Below are 21,348 nucleotides of genomic sequence, written 5' to 3'. Positions count from 1 at the left end.
CAAATGGGATTGGACCACTGTCTCCTTCGTGCAAAATTATACTTCATGGAGCATGAATAAAGGGCTGCAAAGTTTAAGAAGAGAACTTCCAGAACGACCACCAACTGGGAACTCTTTGGCACTATTGCGGCAACATGGTAAAATGCCGTCATTGACAACATTGATAAGGAGTATGATAGACTGGTTCAGCACCTCCATGATTGTGTGAGGAACACTGAGAGAGAGATAGCCACCAAAAGATGCTTGTCTTTGAAAACTCTTGAGCTCATTTGCTAGCGTGGCTTGGCGCAAGCCTCAGGCAACTGCAAGCGAATGTCCGAGCTCGCAAAGCAGTGCAGAGAAGCGATAAATGAAGACCTCAAACAGACAATAGCAACAGTGCTGGCAGATGTGGCAGAAGCCTGGAAAAGCATTCGCAACGCCTGCTTCTCCTTCACCAACTACAAGACCAAGATGACTGTCCTCTGATGTCCTAATGGATCTATCACATCTTCCAGAAGGGCAAGGAAGATTATCCATGACTTCTACTCAGATCTCTTTGATAGCCATGTCCACCTGCCCACATATCAAATTCCACAGGATGGATAAGTCATTCCCAATGTTCTCCCTTCCTAAATCCAACACAGCATTTCCTCAGTAAAGAAGCAAACAGCACCCGGCCCAGACAAGGTCAGACCCGAACATCTGAAGAACCTTCCATCAGTACTCATCAATACACTGGCTCAGCTCTTCACATACTACCTGTCTGAATGCAAGATTCCATTCCAATGGAAAACCAGCAGGACTGTTCTACTGTACAAGAAGGGAGATATCCACGACATTGGCAACTATTGCCTGATCGGCCTGTTGACTGTCATCTATAAACTGTTCACTCGAGTCATCCTGAAAAGGATTGACAGAACACTAGATGAAGGACAATTATGCAAATAATCCGATTTCAGAAAAGGATTCAGCACGATCGACCATATCCACACCATAACCAAGCTCATTGAGGTTTCTCAGGAGTTCAAGATGCCATTCTGTCTAACGTTCATCAGTTTAAAGAAGGCCTTTGATTCTGTTGAGACTGAAGTGGTCATTGAAGCCCTAGCCAAACAGAGCATTCAAAATCAATACATCAGAATCCTCTGTGAGCTGTATTATGGATTCACTATCAGAATCTCACCATTCTACAAGGAAGTGATCATCCATGTCAAGAGAGGGGTTCCGCAGGGTGATACCATTTCACCAAAACTCTTCAGTGCCACCCTCGAGAACATCATGCGATGACTGGAATGGGAAGGAATGGGAGTGAAGATAGATGGTTGGCAACTACACCACCTCTGCTTTGCTGATGACATTGTTCTAATAACACCAAACATTAGCCAAACAGCACAAATGCTGGCCGACTTTGACTGTGAGTGTGGAAAGGTCAAACTACAGCTGAATCTCATGAAGACAATGGTCATGAGAAACAGTCTTGTTCCTGATGTTCCATTCACTCTCAACGGAACAACCATCTCCGAATGTAACAGTTATGTGTACGTAGGTCAGAAGTCAACATGACAAATGACCTGGCACCTGAGTTGTGCAGGAGGAAAAGAGCGGCTTGGAATGCCTTCAAGAGCATTGAAGAAATAGCTAAGAGGATGAAGAACCTCCGGCTCTGGGCACATCTCTTTGATTCCACTGTTCTTTCTGCATTAACATATGCCTGGGCCCTATGAAAACAGTATGAGAACGCTATTCGGGTTTCCCAAAGAGGAATTGAAAGAGCTACGTTTGGAGTATCACGTTTCACTCAAGTGAGAGAAAGAATCCAGAGTTCTGACCTCCATCAAGATCAAGAATCAGGGATGCTGTCTCCTTTATCATGGCATCGAAAATCAGATGGATTGAACACGTAATGTGATTTGGAGACAACTAGAGCCATTACCAACTGGATTCCATGGCACGTCAAAAGATTGCATGGCCACCCACCTACGAGATGGTCAAACTTCTTCGTCAAGACTCTGAACGATCGGTTTGAGGCTCTTCGTGTTCCTGGAGCAAGCAGATGCCATTGGGTTACAACTAGCATGTGACAGGGACAAATGGAGACATTACTGGCACCCGCTCAAGCAAATCGATGAGTAACGGGTGTCATGTGATCCAGTGATCAAGTGAATTTTCTTAAACAGAGAAGTTGGTAAAAATATGACCTGTTACAGTAGAGAAAATGTACTACATGGTTTGAGTAGTTCACACAGTATTAAGCTCCTTAATGACTGACTCATTGCATTTCATTCTTTGTGTGTTCATCAGTGGTGCCATTAAGTAAATTATGATGATGAAGGATAGAGTTAAATCTGGAGCCAGGGAGTTACTGCAGGGGTGAAGGAGGTTGTCTTGCATTGTAGCAATCTAGGTTCAAATCCCCAGCGCTACATATGTTCCCCCCACCCCAGGCACTACCAGGAGTGAGCCTAAGCACAGAGCTAGAAATACTTCTGGAGTATCACTGGGTGTGACCCCCAAAGCCCCCCCAGAATAAAATGATAAATCTAGAAAAACATGTCATGCCTACCACAGTTAATCTCCTCAGATCCATCTAAGCAGTCACCATTGGCATTACAACGCCAGCTAAGAGCATTTCCCGTCATCACACTGCCAGGCCTGTGGGTGTCTGCAGCATGCTTACTCTGTGGCCGGCACAGTGCCCCAGAAGTCACCCAAAGGAAGGAAGACTCATGTTCAGGTTAGCATATTGTTCTTCGATTTAGATTTCCTGACAGACTGGATTCCCCATTCACTGAAGTCCACCTGAAGCTGGTCTGCCTACCCTTGGTTCCACTGCAAATACACCCAGTGCCTCCTTCAGAACTGCCTGATGAAGCTTGTTCTACTGTCATTCTTCCCCTACCTGGTAAAAGTTTCCATGGTAATGGAAATACTTTCTTCTGGCTATCCTGTGTGGTAGCTACTAGTCACACTGGCTACTGAGCACTTGAAATGTGGCCTATAGAGGAATAGAACCATTTTGTGTACTTACATCCAAATCCTCAGACAAATTTCGTACTGCAGTGGACAGTGTAGTTTTACAGGTTTGCTTAAAAAATGTCTTTAAACTTAAGTTTTAGGTTCTCCTTTGGAACAAATTAGGTCCTTATGTTTATAGGGTTATTTCTGAGTTGCAAATATTCCTTGGTTTCCCCCCATTCAAACTTGACTCCCACATCAGATGCAGAGTGTGAAGAAATTTCTTTTCTGGCATTTGTAAAGGGAAACTTTGGCAGTGGACAGTTACTGCCAAAGGTCTGTCAAACGACACATAAAGGTTCACGTGACTAAAAGTATCTAGGTGTTTGGGATTATATGGAGCTTTAAGAACACAGAAATGTGTGAGTCAGAGTGATAGTACAGCAGGGAGGGCATTTGCCTTGCATGCGGTCAACCTGGGTTCAGTCCCCAGCATCCCATATGGTCCCCCAAACATGGCCAGGAGTAATTCCTGAGTGCAGAGCCAGGACCAACTCTTGAGCATCACCGGGTATTACCCAAAAAGCCAAAAAAGAGAAAAAAGGAGAAGAAGTAGAAGAAGAAGAAGAAGAAGAAGAAGAAGAAGAAGAAGAAGAAGAAGAAGAAGAAGAAGAAGAAGCAGAAGCAGAAGCAGAAGCAGAAGAAGAAGAAGAAGAAGAAGAAGAAGAAGAAGAAGAAGAAGAAGAAGAAGAAGAAGAGTATGGAAATGGCTAGGTCTGAATTTAATTAGACTTTAAATATTCCCCTGCCACCAAGCAAAGGATGCTTGGATGACTCGCGTGGAATGGGAGATGCATGATGAAAGTAGACTATAGACCGAACATGATGGCCACTGATGCCTGTATTGCAAACCATAACACCCAAAAGGAGAGAGAGAGAGTAAAAGGGAATGTGCCTGTCACAGAGGTGGGGGGCAGAAGGGATGGGGTAGGGGTGGCAGGAGGGATACTGGGATCATTGGGGTGAAGAATGGGCACTAGTGGAGAGATGGGTACATGACCGTTGTATGACGAAATGTAATCACAAAAGTGTGTTAAGTCTTTAACTGTATCTCACAGTGTTTCATTAAAAAATTAAAAAAAATATTCCCCTTAAGTATGTATTTCTACTGGTAGAAGCATTTAATGGGGGGAGCTGTGATGAAATGTGAAATTTTCTTCTCACTTGTAATATGTTACATTTGAATCCAGTGTTTCCTAGAAATTTGTTATAGTGACATCCCAAGAATGTGGTAGTAGTGAAAGGGAATATGGGTACTCGATGTGTGTTTCATAGCCATTTCTCCTTTTAGTGAGGATTTGACTCCTTTATTTACTGTGAAAGCCTGAGAGCACCCCTCTTGGCATGACCTGGGTCTCACAGGTGTCTTTGGGGACAGCAGTGTTTAAACTGCATGTCAAGGCATTGAGCCAAGAGCTATGTTTTTTCTTAGCAATATTTTTATGTGTATGTGTTCACCATAACTGTTTATTATATATTAGTAGATCTCTAGGTAAATAAAGTGGGACCTAGAGGGGCAAGGTATGGGGGTTAAGGCACATGCTTTGCATCCATGGGACCCTGGTTCAATACTAGGCACACCCCATGGCCCTTTGAATACATCAGATGCAGCACCAGCGTAGCGGAGACTGAGCAGTGCCACGTATCTGGGCCCTATCATTGAACCATCAGCCCCATTGGCTGAGTACTGCTGGGAATGGCCTCCTGAGAATGTTCTGGGAAGCCTAACATAAGTAAACAAATGAAATAAAGTTTTGATTCATTTATTGTACATACCACTGTGAGACTTGTTGTTACTATTTTTGGCATGTTGAATATGCCACCGGGAGCACTGGAGACGGTACTGGTGTCTGTTAGAGCAAATCGATTAACAACAGGAGGACAGTGCTACAGTGCTACATAACATTGGGTGCACTGAGGTCTGCCAGAATTTTCTATCAAGAATCTCTCTGCTGTTTCAGTCTGGGTAGCACCATCACAGATGTTTAAGCCTATTTGCAGGTGAGGAGTCAGACTTCTTCTGGAATTTCTCATCCTAACAAACCCTGCATACTTGTTTTGACAATAATGTGCTTAATACTTAAACATCCCTGACCTTGTCCAATAAAATACTGTTACAGGTTGGAGCACCCGCTGCTTCTGATCCCACCTAAAGCGGTGAATGGCACCAGCAGAACTGCTATCAAACAAGTGCATAAGCAGGGGCCAGAGGAGGGGGTGCGTGCACAGTGGTGAGAAGCGCTCACTGGTCACATAGCTCATTCACCCCATCGGGGCACTCCAATCTCCCATTGCAGAGCCAGGCCACAGGAATGCACCTCTGGCCACATGGAGCTTGCCCTGTCCTGTTGCACTGCTCCTCACCTATAGAGGATGACCAAGAATCAAAGTTATGAGTTTCCTGTGACTGGCTCAGGGATAGGAGAATGTTTTTTCTTAATAAGCTGCAGGCCAAGGTCGCTTTGAAAGGTCTATCACCACTTAAACCTAGAAGACCCCTAAGAAGATCAAGTAACTAAAAACCCTAGTGCAAGTAGGTATGGGATATTCTTGGTAATCTTCCGGTATCAATACTGCAACCCACAATACCCAAAAGGTGAGGAGGCGGGGGGTGGGGAGAGAGAGAGAGAGAGAGAGAGAGAGAGAGAGAGAGAGAGAGAGAGAGAGAAGAAATGCACCTGCCAAAGAGGCAGACAAGAGGTGAGGGGCCAGGGGTGATTGGAGAGAAACTGGGGACACTGGTGCTGGGAAATGTACACTGGTAGAGGGATGGGTGTTGGAATACCGCATGACTGAAATTCAATCATGAATTGCTTTGTAATGCTCTAAAATTATTTTTAAAATTACAATTTTTTAAAATAATAATCATAATAACTAACCCTAGTGCGTTCACCAGTGAAATCTGTGTGGAGTAGCTGACATACATGTCAGACATAAAACACATATATATGTGTAAAGGAGGCATGAGCACTTCTTTCAGCTCTGGTGGCAACCGAAGGTTTAGAGGTCTAGACCCCAAGTAATTGTCTTTGGTTTATATTCAGATGTGCTGTAAAAGGGATCATGGTTTGTTTCTTGTTTTTTCTTTTTCTTCTTTTTTTTAATGTAAGAGTACTGCTATTTGTTCAAGCATTAAAAACCTATTGAATTGAGCATGAACTCTACATTACTTTAAAAAAATTTTTAATTGAATATCCGTGAGATAGACCATTACAAAGATGTTCATAATTGCGTTTCAGCCATACAATGATCCAGCACCCATCTCTCCACCAGTGTACATTTCCCACCATCAATATCCCCTGTTTTCTGTTGTCTATTTCTTAATTTAACAAAAGCCTTTTAATGAGATGTCTATAAAATGATACAGTTAATTTTTTAGGGTTTTTTTTACATTGCATAAACCCTTTATTTTTATTTATTTATTTTTTTTAAAAAAATTTTTTATAGTGAGACATCATGAGGTACAGTTGCAGACTTACACATTTTTGTGCTTGGGTTTCAATTATACAATGATCAAATACCCATCCCTCCACCAGTACCCATTTCCCACCACCACGGATCCCAGTATTCCTCCCACCCCCACATCGCCCCATTCCACCCTGTCTCTGTGGCAGGGCATTCCCCTCAGTTCTCTCTCTCCTTTTGGGTGTTGTGGTTCGCAAAAGAAACATTGAGTGGCAATCATGTTTGGTCTATAGTCTGCTCTCAGCATGCTTCTCCCATCCTGGGAGGATCCTCCCAACACCTTTATTTGGTGTTCCCCTCTCCATCTGAGCTCCCTTTTCCCCTAGTATGTGTGGTTGGCCTCCAAGTCATGGAGTAAAATTCCTGGTACTAATCTCGGCCATTCTTGGGTGTTAGTTTCCTAGTTTGTTACTTTATGTTCCCCAGATGAATGCAATCTTTCTATGTCTATCCCTTTCTTTCTGACTCATTTTGCTTAACATGATGCTTTCCAATATACAGTTAATTTTTTTAATTTGTTTAACTTTTTAGTTTTAATTCTCTTTGTTGCATGATGATTTACAATACTGTCGATGATAGGATTTCGTGCATACAGCATTTGAACCTCATACCCTCTAGCAGAGAGCTTGCTTTTCCCTACTCTCAAGGTGTCCCATACCCATATTCTCATGCCCCCATCCTTGGTAAGCTCATATTTTTTGTTTTTTATTGACTGATATTCTGTTGTTTACAATATGTTAATAATGGTTTCTTATACACCCATCACCAGTGAACCTACATCCCTCCCTCAAGGTCCTCAATGCTCCTCTTTTTCAACCCATCACAATTGTGTGGGATGAGTTTTCCCATTATGTTGCATTTGGACCTTTGATGCTACCTTGCTGTGTAACTTTCAATCCCACGTATGATGATTCTGTATCTATTCCTTTCTTTCTGACTGACTTCACTTAGTGTGTGAGCCTCTAGCTCCATTCATGTTGCTGCAAATTGCATAATTTTGTTCTTTCTTAGAGCTGCCTAGTATTCCCCCCCCCCCCCCGACCCGCCCCTCCACCCCAGCCCTGCCTCCTGTGTCCGGGGACGCAGAAACTAAATTAGACCTGAGGCCCCAACGTGCTTAAGGATAGCATTAAGCAGTCAGTCCTCACTGCGTGATGATGAGCAAACCGCACAAAGACTAACTTTACCAAATGTCCTGACAAATGCCCTGTCGGGGGCCGGAGCTATGATAGAACAGTGGGTGGAGAGTGTGCCTTGTATGCTGCTGACCCTGGTTCTATCACTGCCATCCCGTATGGTCCTCGAAGGCCGGCCAGCAGTGACCCCTGAACACAGAGCCAGGAGTAATCCCTGAGCAACGCAGGGTATGGCCCCCAAAAGAACAAACAAAAAAGATAACTGTCATCTCCCTCTCATCTCTATCAGCAGCCCGCCTTAACACACACTGACCAACCGCTGGACCTGGCTTGGATGGAACTTGATGGGTCCACAGAGTGCTGGCAGTGTCAAAGATTTATCCAACTGGAATAATTTAGAGGTTATTTTATCCAAGTGTCGACATCCTTAAAGATAAACTGATGAGCAAAAGAGAGTTCATAATTCACCCTTGCTGGTGCCACTCACTCTCATACCCCACTGCTTTGCTAAGCTCTGCCATTGCTTTCTTTCAGTACCCCCAAGATGCAAGAGTGTCAGATTCTTGGAAAGAACAGCATGGTGTGAGAATTTAGAATATTAAAATCAGCAAGACACTCTTGTAGTGTTTGGAAATGAATGGCAGCCGTGACACACCAGGAAAAGAAAATAGAAACCAGAAAAGGGAATTGCAAAGTACTTTCTCAGATTTTTATTGCAACACAGTATTCAGCTTTCTTTGAACAGCTTTCTTTTTTCTTTTTTTATTAGTGAAACACCATGAGGTACAGTTGTAGACTTACAAATTTTTGTGCTTGGGTTTCAGTTATACAATGATCAAGTACCCATCCCTCCACCAGTGCCCATTCTTCACCACCACCAGTCCCAGTATCCCTCCCACTACCCCCCTAGTCCCCCATCCTACCCTGCCTCTGTGGCAGGGAACTCCCTTTTGTTCTCTCTCTCCTTTTGGTGCTGTGGATTGCAAGAGGCATTGGGTGGCAGTCATGTTCGGTCTATAGTCTACTTTCAACATGCATCTCCCATCCTGGGCTGATCTTCACAGCACCCTTTATTTGGTGCCCCCTTCTCTATCTGAGCTGCCTTTACCCCTAGAGTGTGCGGCTGGCCTCCAAGCCATGGAGTGAAGCTCCTGGTATTTATCACAGCTATTCTTAGGTGTTAGTCTCTTATTTTGTAACTTTATGTTCCCCAGATAAATGCAATCTTTCTATGTCTGTCCCTCTCTTTCTGGCTCATTTTGCTTAGCATTATATTTTCCATGTAGTACCTCTTGTATGTGAACAGCTTTCTTTTAAATCAAACCTCCTTTCATCTTTACTGTAGTCCCATCAACCTGTGCTTTGAAGATACCAGAACGCCATATGCTACAAGTTTCTTTAAATTCATTGTGTGCTCTAATTACGTAAGCCAACTAAGGCATAAGCCTTCTGCTTTCAGCAAAAATCTCCTAAGATATCATATTTATTTCTGTTATACCTGCTTAGTGTAGAGGCTTAGTGGTGTGAAGTGACACAGGAGAGTAATTTAAAGGTATCAAGTTAGAGACTGGTTTCCTTCACCGGCAAGCTAGTAGGAAGTGCCTGGGACTGGTGAGTGGTAAGCCTGGGCTGAAGTCTCAGTTAAAGATGATGATGCACGCACAGAGATGGTAATTCTATCGACATAAACTGCCAACATTAGCTTTGAGTAGCTCGTGCCAATTGAAGAAGCTACATACGTGGCTGACAGAAATAATTAATTTAAATTATTCTGTTCTTTGGTTCACTCCTAGTGATAGATGTTAAGTTCTCTATGTTTTGCCTGCATTTGAAATTTGTCTTTTTTAAAAGTATTATTTTGAAATCATTTTGTTTTATTGGTTTTGAAGCCACACCTAGCAGTACTCAGATTATTCCTGGCTCTTTGCTGAAGAGTAACCCTTGACAGTGCTCAGGGAACCTTATGTGGTGCTGGGAATTTGAACCAGGCTGGCAATACGAGGTAAGTGCCTTACCTCAGATGTTATCTTTCCAGTCCTTAAAATTTTGTCTTGTAAACTTAATTCCTCACCTCTGAAAAAGGAACTGAGGCTAAAATTTAAAAACCAACCAAAGGCCCTCCCATTGATAATCGATTTGCTCGAGCGGGCTCAGTAACGTCTCTATTGGAGACTTTGTTGTTACTGTGTTTGGCATATCGAATTACGTCACAGGGTGGAGGAATCGAACTCGGGTTGGCCATGTTGGCTGCTTGTAAGGCAAACACCCTACCGCTGTGCTATCGCTCCAAAACAACAACAACAACAAAAACTCCACTCCACTGAATGGGTGAAAATATTCATACAGCATACATCTGATGGAAGACTGCATTCAACATATGTAAAGAACTCACAGCACTCAAAATATTATTGCAACAACAACAAAAAAATGGGAAGAGGAGATGAGCTGACTCTTTCTCCAGAGTCAGGGTAACAGTACTGTAGTGAGGAACTTGCCTGGCATGTGGCTGACCCCAGTTCAATCCCTGCCACCATATATGTTCTCCCAATCCCCACCAGGGGTACGGGAGGTTCCTGAACACAGAGCCAAAAGTAAGTTTTAAGCCTAGCCATGTGTGGTGCCCAAACCAAAGACCAAACCAAACCAAACAGAAAGACGCTTCTCCAAAAAAATACATACAGATAGTCAACAGGCATTTAAAAAATATTCACCATCATGGTTTATCAGAGCAATGAAAATCCAAAGGTTAATGAGATATCACCTCACTCCAGTGAGAATGGTCTATCGGAGGCCAGAGACAACCAATGCAGGCAAAGATTGGATAGAAAGAAATTATTGGTGGGAATGCCAATTGGTTTGGTGTTTTTTTTTGTTGGTGGTTTTGCCAACTGCAAAATAGCATGGAGACTTATTTAAAAATTTAAAATATGACTAACATGTAATTAGTAATTCCACTTCTTAGTTCCAACCCAAGGAAACAAAGATACTGATTTGAAAAGTGAGTAGGGATGGTGGGAGGGTTTAGGGTGGGGGAGGAGAAGGCTGATGGGACGGGACAGAGAGATAGTAGTTGAGGGATAGTGGCACACTGGCAGGACATGTGGTACAGTAACATTGTCTGTCTAGAACTGTCCTCCCGTTGTTCATCGATTTTCTCAAGCGAGCTCAGTAACGTCTCCATCGTGAGACTTTGTTGTTACTGTGTTTGGTATATTGAATACGCCATGGGAGCTTGCCAGGCTTTGCCGTGTGGGCGAGAGACTCTTGGTAGCTTGCTGTGCTCTCCGAGAGGGGCGGAGGAATCGAACTTGGGTGCATGCAAGGCAAACACCCTACCTGCTGTGCTATCGCTTCAGCCTGTCTGCTTAGAACATAAATATTAATATTATTGTAAATTGTGACCTCAACCCAAAATATGGGGCGAACGAACTCTCCCAAAGCAGAGTGTAAGCCATATATAAGTAAAGAAATCTATATTGCATTCTGTAGGAAGCAAAATAATCCCCCCCCCCCCCCCATAAGAACAACTCACATCCTAACCTACAGAATCTGCAAATCTCATACTCTGTGTGGGAAAGGGCTCTTTGTAAGAATGATTAAACTAAGGTTCTTAAAATGAGGGGCTATTCTTGTATAATTCAGGTGGGCCCTGTGCAATCCCAATATCCTTCTAGGAGAGTCAGAAAGTGAAAGACTATGGCAAAACCTAGAAAGGAATCATGTGATTGCTTTAAGTTTTCTAGGATGCACCTGTGTTTGTTTTCTTTGGGTCCTTATATTTGAGTACTTAGTTCCTTCCCCAAGTTAGGAAACTTTTTGCCTATTAGTTCTTCAGTTGGGGTATTACTTTTATATCCCTTTCCCTCTCTTCTCCTTCTGAGATTCCTGTGTTGCCAAATTCTCCCTCTTGGTGTTCCAGGGAACTCTTGTGCTGTTTACACAGCATTCTATTATTTTCTATTATTTATCTTTTGTTTTGGGAGTATTTTCTGCTGCTTATGCTCCATCTTTCCTAATTCTGCACGTCAAGCCCATTTATTGGTTCCGCAACAGTATTCTTCAAGTTCACTATTTCTCTTTGAAACTTAGCTGTGCTTTCTCTGTCCTTGCTTAACTTTGATTTTGTTTCACTGTATCACTGTCATCCTGTTATTCGTTGATGTTCTCCAGCGGGTACAAGTAACGTCTGTATTCGTCCTAACCCTGAGATTTTAGCAGCTCTCCTTACTCGCCCTTCCCAATGGTGCCACATTGGAGGCTCTTTCAGGATCAGGGGAATGAGACACATCATTGTTACTGTTTTTGGCATATCAAATATGCCACGAGAGCTTCCCAGGCTCAGCCATGTGGGTAGGATACTCTTGGTAGCTTGTTGGGTTCTCCGGGAGCTTTGTTTTGTAGTCTTTGGATCTTGGCCGTTGATGGGATTTCATGGCACCAGGGGCAGTTTGTGGGTGTGACTGCCTAGCTACTGGAAAACGAGGAAGCTGGGTAGAGGAGTCCCCAGTTGAGATCTGAGCAGGCTTGGACATCTCAGCCCTGGAACTCATGCCCTGGGTTCCTCTGCCAGTTCCTTTATGCGTGAGGCTCATCCGAGTGAGTGGAGAGTGGCCTTGAGCATGGCTGTGGCTGGGTACTGGAGGTCTTCAGCTGCCAGGGCTCTGCTAGGGGCAGGGAGGGAAACTCAACCTGCCACCATTGGAGGGGCCCTGGTGAAGACAGTCTGAAGCTCTGGCAGGAGACTCTGTGTAGCTTTCTTCTGGGAGCTTCGCTTTATAGTCTCTGGATCTTGGCCGTTGATGGAATTTCATGGTACCAGGGGCAGTTTGTAGGTTTAACTGCCTAGCTACTGGAAAATGGTGGATCTGGGTAGAGGAGGCCCAGTTGAGATTCTAAGCAGGCTTGGCGATCTCAGTCCCAGGACACACGCACCTGGGTTCCTCTGCTAGTTCCTTCATGCATGAGTCTCATCCAAGCATGTGGAGAGTGGTCTTGGTTTTATTTATTGAATGTTTTTCTTATTTCAGTTAGAATGGTTGGAAGTGTTCATTACACTTTTTCAGTTAACTCCCTGGTTTTATTACATTTGAAATTTTCCTGGATTTTTGGCTTTCTATATCATTTGCAACTTATTCCCCCATTTCTTCATTTCATTTCAGAGTCTCTATTAATATCTATGTTTCTTTGTTTCATTGTTGGGGAGAGGGGCAGTATTGTTTGGGGGAGTGCAGGTTGGGTCACACCTGGCTATGTTCAGTGCTTACTCCTGGCTCTATGCTCCTAGATCACTCTTGAAAAGTGCGAGGTACCATACAGGGTGCTGGGAATCTTAACCCAGCTTGGCCTCATTCAAGACAAGTGTCCTGCTTGCTGTGTTATCTCTCTGGCCCAACCATCTATTTTCCCAGTGTCCTTATAGAACACTTTAGAGTTGAGGGGTCTGAGCACTCCCAAGAGTAGTTCCTGAGTGCATGAGCCAGGAGTAACCCCTGTGCATTGCCAGGTGTGACCCAAAAAGCAATAAAATAAAATAAAATAAAGTTGAAGGGTCAAGGCTCCAGGTAGAGGGGGCAAGCATGGGAAGCGAATGAAATCCCAGGGATAGCTCCATGCCTGGACAGAACTAATACTTTGGACAGTATATAGCTATAGGGCAGTCAGGAGCATCTCTGGGAAGGAACCACCCGCCCACCCCCACCCTCAGCCCCGGGGTGCTGGTTCAGCTCCCAACAATCTACCCACTGCACCTCCCCCCATGCTCCAAGCTCAGCTGCTGGTGAGGGAGATGGGCAGGAAGGACGTTATCTTAAGCAGGGACTGACCATCCATAGCCTCCCCTGAATAAGCAAAGCACAGACAATCCCCAGAGCAGTGCAGGCAGAAACCACCCAGGGCAGTGGTGCAACTGCCAAGACTCTTCAGCCCTTCCCCCTCGTTGCTTTTCCGTCTCCGTGGCATCTGCTATTGCCTGTGTTGTGTTGCCCGAGTTTCCGTGCCTCCCCTTGGCTCCTGGGGCCCCACTGCTCTGCAGAGAAGGTGCTTCCCAGTCCCACCCACACCTGGCTCCACGTGGATGCAACTACCAAGAACCAGAGTCCCAGTATGGGGGGAGCCCTTGAATCTCCAAGGCAAGGCCCCTGACCATGCAGCCTCCTGCCCTCTTTTCAGTCAAGACCCCTGTAGCTCCATGGGATAAGGGAGAAGTTACATGCATTTTTTTCTCCCCATGTTCATGTTTCCCCCTGCCTCTCCCTAGGGAGTCACTGCTTTCCCTGTCATTTGGTTCCTTTCCAGGGACAGAAGTGCTATACCTCTGTTGTACTGGAAATGCAGAAAGGAAAAGGGTCCAGCAGGGACCTTTTATCATCTGCTCTCTTTCTAGAACTCTCCCTTTGTCTTTTCTTTTCCATGGCCAAAAAGGACTTGGTACCATTTGGAACATTCTTTCCTTCAAATATCAGGTGGGGGTGGGCACTGAGGTCTGATCTCTGTCTCTATAGCCAAAAGAGCAGATGGATCCAACCTATCAGAACCCACCATGTGAATAAGCTGACTCGGTGGCTTGTTCCTGCTCTTCTGTGTGGTAGGCTGTAGTGGTTGTGTTGGGATCACTGTGACTGTGTCAAGTCAGCAGAGCCTGCCTCAGGCTGCAGGGTGGATTCAGTCCTACTTGAAATGCCTTTCTGCAGAGATCGGGGCCTAGGTAGGTCCTGTTCTGCTGTGTCCAGGGCAGAAAGCCATTGGTCAGAGCAGGCCACATTCAACGTTACCAGGTAGGAAGTAGGGTCAGAGAAAGAGAGAGAGTACAACGGGTAAGGCACTGGCCTTGCAAGCAACTGGACGAACAAAGACCCAATTCATTTCCAGGTACTGCACATGGTCAGGAGGAAGCCCCGACCTGAGCTGTATGTGGCCTAACCCAATCAACCAAATAAACAGGAGGTGGGAAGTGTTCTCTGAGGCTGGTTTAACTCCAATGCCTCAGGATCAGTAGAATGGCCAAGAGAAGAATAAGTACCGATATTTCAATTTACTTCGGACATTTTAACTGGTGAGTAAAGTCATTCATGAGAAAGGCAAAGAGAAAGCGAAAGATGCTTTTAAGGAAGCTGGTTGTAAACAGCTCCAACTGCCACCATGTAAATTCACAGGGGTGTAGCATTTAGGTTGGGTCTTGCAGTGCGGGTTGGTGTTCTTAAGTGGAGAAATAGAGCTAGAGCATGTGCAAAGGCCCAGGGGTACAAAAGGCCCAATTGGTTTCAGAGGGCTGAAGAAAGAGCTGAAGTAGAGGGAGGGCTTCTGTGTTTCTTGCTGGTATAAGAATTTAGTCCAGTAAAGGGAAGTGACCCTGAAAGTAAAAGTGTCAAATGAGATTTCTCTTTCCTCTTCTCTACTCTCTCCCTCTTTCTCCCTCCCTTCCTCCCTCTCTCTTCCTTCTTCTCTCTCTCCCCTCTCTCTCTCCTCTTCTGTTTTTCCTCTTCTCTCTCCCTCTCTCTCTCCTTTTCCCTCCCTCTCCCTCCCTCCCTCTCTCTGTCTGTCTCTGTCTCTGTCTCTGCCTCTCTCTCTCTCTCTCTCTCTCTCTCTCTCTCTCTCTCTCTCTCTCTCTCTCTCCCCCCTTTCCTCTCTCCCCCTTTCTGCCCTACCCCCAGGTTTTTAAAGGCAGTTTCTATACTTCAGCTCTTCCGTAAATCCTCTGAAACCAATTGGGCCTTTTGTACCCCTGCATTTGAGTATCACAACAGGGTAGTGAAATAAGATTTGCTAATGTTAAGATAAACTCAGTAATTTTTAAATCCTCATTAGCCAATCTTGAGGAACTGAACACCTATATGTGCTGGTCACTTAAGTGTGTGTGTGTGTGTGTGTGTGTGTGTTGTGTACACGTGGGGGTAGGTCGTTATTCCATATATAAAGCCTTGGATAACCAACAAAGTTGAGTTATGTGTTAGTAGTCATGCAAACCAGTTGAGTTTCCATAGCCTGGGAATTCCACCACCGATAATGGTTTTGAAATGCTTCCGAAGCCCTCTACTGGTAAGGTGGGGGAAATGCAGATATCATTATCAATTTTAGGGGGCTCATAGGCCTTTAGAAGATTTGGATGTGCTTTCTTCTTTTATAGTTCAGCATACAGGAACCCAACTGAAGAACTAATAGGCAAAAAGTTTCCTAACTTGAGGAAGGAACTAAGTACTGAAATATAGGAACCCAAAGAAAACAAACACGGGTGCATCCTAGAAATACAAAAGTGTTAAAAAGTAAATGTAGGGGCTGGAGCAATAGCACAGCGTGTAAGGCGTTTGCCTTGCATGCAACAAACCCAGGTTCGATTCCCATCATCCCATATGGTCCTCTGAACACCGCCAGGAGTAATTCCTGAGTGCAGAGCCAGGAGTAACCCCTGAGCATAGCCGGGTGTGACTCAAAAAGCAAAAAAAAAAGAAAAAAAAAGTCAGTGTAAACTACACTGGCCATTAGGGGAAATGAATTATATGTAAGGGAATCCCTCTCAGACTCTTCACAAACTTACGAGAGAAACCTTGCAGGGTTGAAGAGAACAGTACAATATAGCCAGTACTGAAAAAAAGATTTTCAACCTAACGTACCAGATTAGTATTTAAAGTTGAAGATGTCAGAAAGGGTTGCATGATGGACAAAGATTAAAGAAAATTGGAGCTGCGGCAATAGTACAGTGGGTAGGGCATTTGCCTTGCACGCGGCCCACCAGGATTCGATTTCCAGCATCCCACATGGTCCCCCAAGCACTGCAGGAGTGCTTCCTGAGTGTAAAGCCCTGGGTATAACCAAAAAATAAAATAAAAGAAAAGAAAATTATGAAGATCAAAATGACCTTGCAAGAAATATTAGAGGCATCCAAAGGGAAGAAAGTGTCCATCATCCTTTGTTATTCAGGGAAATGCTCTTAATGCCAACCTGGGAACAGCCCCCCATCACCCTCACCCTCTTGGCCAACCCAGGTACAGGAAGCGGGGAGAGAGCAGGGCACAGTCACACTGCAAAGCAGAGAGGACACAAGGACCTAAGATCCAGGGGGACCCCATCTGTCACGCTCTGACTGCCTGGCCATTGCCTTTAGCAGAGACTTTTTTTGAAAGCAAAATTCAGTGACTAGGCAAGCACCAGGCATTCAGCCCAGGAGCGAGGCCTCATAAACAGGATGAGCTCATTCTTTTTTGTTGTTGTTTTTTCCTGGTGGTGCCCAGGAACCATATATGATGCTGGGAATCAAACCCATATTGGCCTCATGCAAGGCCAGTTCCTACCCACTGTATTGTCACTCCGGCCCCAAGATGAACTCATTCTTCCAAGGCTCCCAGGTCAAGATGCCAACATATGAATCTGTTTCCCACCCCAGCTAGAGGCTACAAAGGCCTCCAGTGGTGTATTTGTGATTAGGGGCCAGAATTGTCATTTCCTCACTGCAAAAGAAATCTCATTTTACTTGGTTTAGGCAAACAGGAAGACAGAAGCCCGACCTGTTTTATTTAATAAATCACTGGATCACAGTGATCCCCGATGGCCATTTAGCAAGCTGTTTCTTGAAGTCAGAGAGGATTCTATTTCCATCAGCAAACACTTCCTGAGTGTGAATGCCTCACACTGTGGCATGACAGCAAGGAGATAACTGATCCTTCTTGGTGCTGCCACTTCCTGCTTACCATATGCCACTCAAGTCTTAGTGGCTTCTGTTGTGCCCCCCCCACACACCAAGATTGAAAGGACATCATCGGGATGATTCAAAAAGCAATAGCCCCTCCTCCAAATCTTCACATTTTCTAACATTTGATCTAGTTTTACTTCTAAATCAGTGATAGACCCAGATTAGCTACTATGAGTAATGTTGGCTGCAGCCCTCCTTCCCGTCCAAATAGGGGTTGAAATTTATCTCTCTTATGTGCAAAAAAAAATCTTTTTTTAATTAGTGAAATATTATGAGGTACAGTTGTAGACTCACAAACTTTTGTGCTTGGGTTTCAGTTATACAATGATCGAGTACCCATCCCTCCACCAGTGCCCATTCCCTACCACCAATGATCCTAGGAAAAATTCTTAACATGTGCAGTGTGACTGAAAAAGAAACTCAGTATCATGGGTCCATCTGCCTCTATTTACGCTTCTGTTTCCAAGACACCTCATGACCCAAGGGTGCTGCAGCACTCCAATCATCATGCTCATATTTCAGGCAGGAAGGAAGAGCAGTGAAGGGAACACCTCCCCCTCCACATAGTGAGACATGCTAGAAGTCATCCACAACTGTAACACTCACTTATTTTTGGCTAATTCTTACTTTTATGAGCAAGGAAAGCTGTGAGGCAGCTGAGAAATATAAGCTTTCAGCTGAGTAACAACATGCTCAGTTAGAATCAGAAATATTCCTTTTTTAAGGAAAAAAAGATAGATAAGGTATTAAGAAACACATAAGCCAGTGAAATGTTGGCATAAACAGGATCTAGCCCAGCGCTGCAGAATCCGGAAGCTGGTACTCTCGTCCCAAGGTGCCACAAATCACCCCACCCTGGGTGCTGATGTTCTGGCTGCCTCTTCACTTTTAACAGACTTCCTTGGCTAAGGAAAAGTGTTTCTAAACAATCTAGAATCAGAATGCCCAGTCTGTGTCTCAAAACCATAAAGCAATTTTAATCTAAGTCCTATGACCAAAAGAAAATTCTCGGGCTGGAGTGATAGCACAGTGGGTTGCCTTGCTTGTGGCTGACCTGGGTTCAAACCCAGCATCTTCCATTGTCACCTGAGCACCCCCAGGAGTGATTCCTGAGTGCAGAACCAGGAGTAAGCCCTGAGTGCCACCACCTCTGCTGCTGGATGTGGCTCAAAAATTTTAAAACAACAACAGCAGCAACAACAACAACAAAACTAAACCTCTTTAAATGTACTAGTACTTTATAACCAAAGAATTCAATAAGATTCTCCCTCTGGCTACATCACTGCCTTTTCTGTAATCCCTCAATGAAACTCCTGACAGGGCAAAGAGGCAGAGACAGAGACAAAGAGAAGAGAAATGAGAGAGGAGAGAAGAAAGAAAAGAAAGGAGAAGAAAGAAGACAGAGAAGAGAGGAGGGAAGATAGAAAAGTGGAGAGAAGAGAGGGGCCAGGACAGAGTAGAGAAGGACAGGGAAGGTGGTGGGGTGGAGGAAGAGAAGAGAATTGCTCAAGAAAGGATTAATGAATGTATCACAGTGTGGTTCAACACCTCATTCTTGGGGTCCAGGTTCACACCTCTGTACCCCATGTGTGATGTTGAACACTGTGTTCACACGTGTGCAAACTTCAGTTTTTTTCTCCCCTCATTAAGGATCTTCACAGCATTGGCATGAGGCTGGACTGTGGGGTTCACGGAAAGTGCCCAGCAGACTGAACTTTGCTCCCTGCTCCTTCCTGCTGTTTGGGGGCTCAGTGGGCTCTGGCTCCCAATGGAGAAGGAAGGGTCTGAAACTAGGAGCCAGGAAATCTCTCAAAAGCTCCTTCCTGGAACCACTCTCAGGCCCTCTCCACACACCCCAACCTGCTCCATGGATACTCTAGAATTCAGAAATTTGATTGTCCTTCTTGATTTTCTCAGTCCTCAAAGCAATCATATTCACTCGCGCCTGACATGATTCAAAGCTGTTTTGCTTCTTTGCCATCTAGTAACCTTGTCTCACACAGAGTAAGCACTCAATGAAAATTAAATTTATGATCAGGGTAAGGAGAACTGTGGGTCCCCTTCTCAAGCCTGACTCTTGGGATGGGGGCACCAAGGTGCTCTTCTAGACCTACTAGATCTGCTGTGACCTGGCCCCCGAGGGACCTGCATTCCATCAGCCTTGGCTTCCCACAGTCAACAACAGGCAGCTGGTGGGGCCCATTTCTCACACTGTCCCTCTGTCTGCAACTAGCCTGTAACCCACGACTAGAGAGATATCTTCTGGGTTAAGATGCCACCTTGCATGGCTGGAGCGATAACACACCGGGTAGGGCATTTCCCTTGCATATGGTTGGCCTGGATTTGATTCCCAGCATCCCATGTAGTCCCCCAAACACCTCCAGGAGTAATTTCTGAGTTCATGAGCCAGGAGTAATCCCTGTGCATCACTGACTGTGACCCAAAAAGAAAAAAAAAGACACCATCTTGCATGTAGACTGACCCTGGTTAAATTCTCGGCACCACATAGGGTCCCCTGAGCAGGGATGTTCCCTGAGCACAGTGCCAGGAGTAGGCTGAGTATACCCAGATGTGGCGCCCAAACAAAATGCAAGAAGTTCCCTACAGCTGGCCACTGAGCCCATCCTCCTTGCCACTCTGGGCAGCTGATTCTAAGAATCCTTACAGGGGTTAGCCTGGCAGATGCTTCTCTCTGGAAGGGACCAGCCTCAGCCCCTCAGTTCCTAGGGATACTGTGGGGAGGCAGTTGCTTCAGCCTCCTAAGGTTCAAAACAAGTGACCAAACGAAAAAGCAGAATTCAAAAGGATTTTGTTAGCAAGTGAAATCAAGCAAGGAGGAAATCCCAAGTGGGAGGGAACAGGTACCGTTCTGTTGGGGAGGGGTAGTTCTCTTTTTTTGAAAGCTTTCTAAAGTGGAGCTAAGGAGCCCTTCACCTTCTTCGCAAGCTTGAGATAAACTGCACAGGACCTGGCTGTTCTTGCTATCACGAAGGGCCTCGGGTACTGGGAGGTGAGGCCTGGGCCCAGCTGAGGGCCTGGGGATAATCAGCGGAACACTGAGCGCGGGCTTTAATTCAAGGGCCAGTCACAGGGTCTGCTCTCTGTGACTTTGTGGGATGCGGTCACCTGAAGTAAGTGAAAGAGAAAAACTTCATCTTTGTATCTCTTTTTAAAATTTTTTTTAGGGACTGGAGCGACAGTACAGCGGGTAGGACATTTGTCTTGCGCGTAACTGACCCAGGTTCAATCCCCGGCATCCCATATGGTCCCTCAAGCACTGCCAGGAGTAAATCCGGAGTACAGAGCCAGGAGTAACCCCTGAGCATTGCTGGGTGTGACCTAAAAAGCAAATAAAAAATATTTTAGGCATTACATTTATTTGGTTTACAAAACTGCTGATGGCATTGCTCCATACACATAACCGCCAGCAGCGCCCACCTCTAGCACTGTCGCTACTCACCCGTCCCCCTTCTCACTCTCACTCACCCACGTGTGAGCTTCCTACTGAAGGCCAGTTCCAGTTTCTGGTGGCTTTGGGCATTTGTTATGTCCTCGTATGCTCTTTAAGTTCCCCATTTGAGGGAGATTATTCTGTGCCTCCCTCCTTCTGACATTTCACTCACCCAACACAATCCTCCAGATCCATCCAAGGAGCGGCAAATGGCGTGGTTTCGTTTTCTTAAAGGGGAGTAGTATTCCATCATATACATGGACCATGGTTTCTTTACCCAGGCTTCTGTCCTTGAACGCTCGATTCTTTCAAGGTTCTGCCTATTGTGAATAGAGCAGCAATAAACATAGGGGTACAAATGTCATTTCCTGTTTTGAATTTTTTTTTTTGTTGAATCACTGTGAGAACACATTTACAAATTTATTCATGATTGGATTTCAATACTCACCCCTTCACCAGTGTATGTTATCCACTACCAATGTCCCCAGTTTCCTTACCAATACCACCCCCATCCCTGCACCCCCAGTCATAATGCCCAGAAGGAGAGAGAGAGAGAGAGAGAGAGAGAGAAAGAGAGAGAGAGAGAGAGAGAGAGAGAGAGAGAAACTTTGTGTCTC

This window comes from Sorex fumeus, unplaced genomic scaffold, assembly GCF_029834395.1.
Source record: "Sorex fumeus unplaced genomic scaffold, SorFum_2.1 ptg000024l, whole genome shotgun sequence".
Classification (NCBI taxonomy): Eukaryota; Metazoa; Chordata; class Mammalia; order Eulipotyphla; family Soricidae; genus Sorex; species Sorex fumeus.
This window is presented reverse-complemented; position numbering follows the sequence as displayed.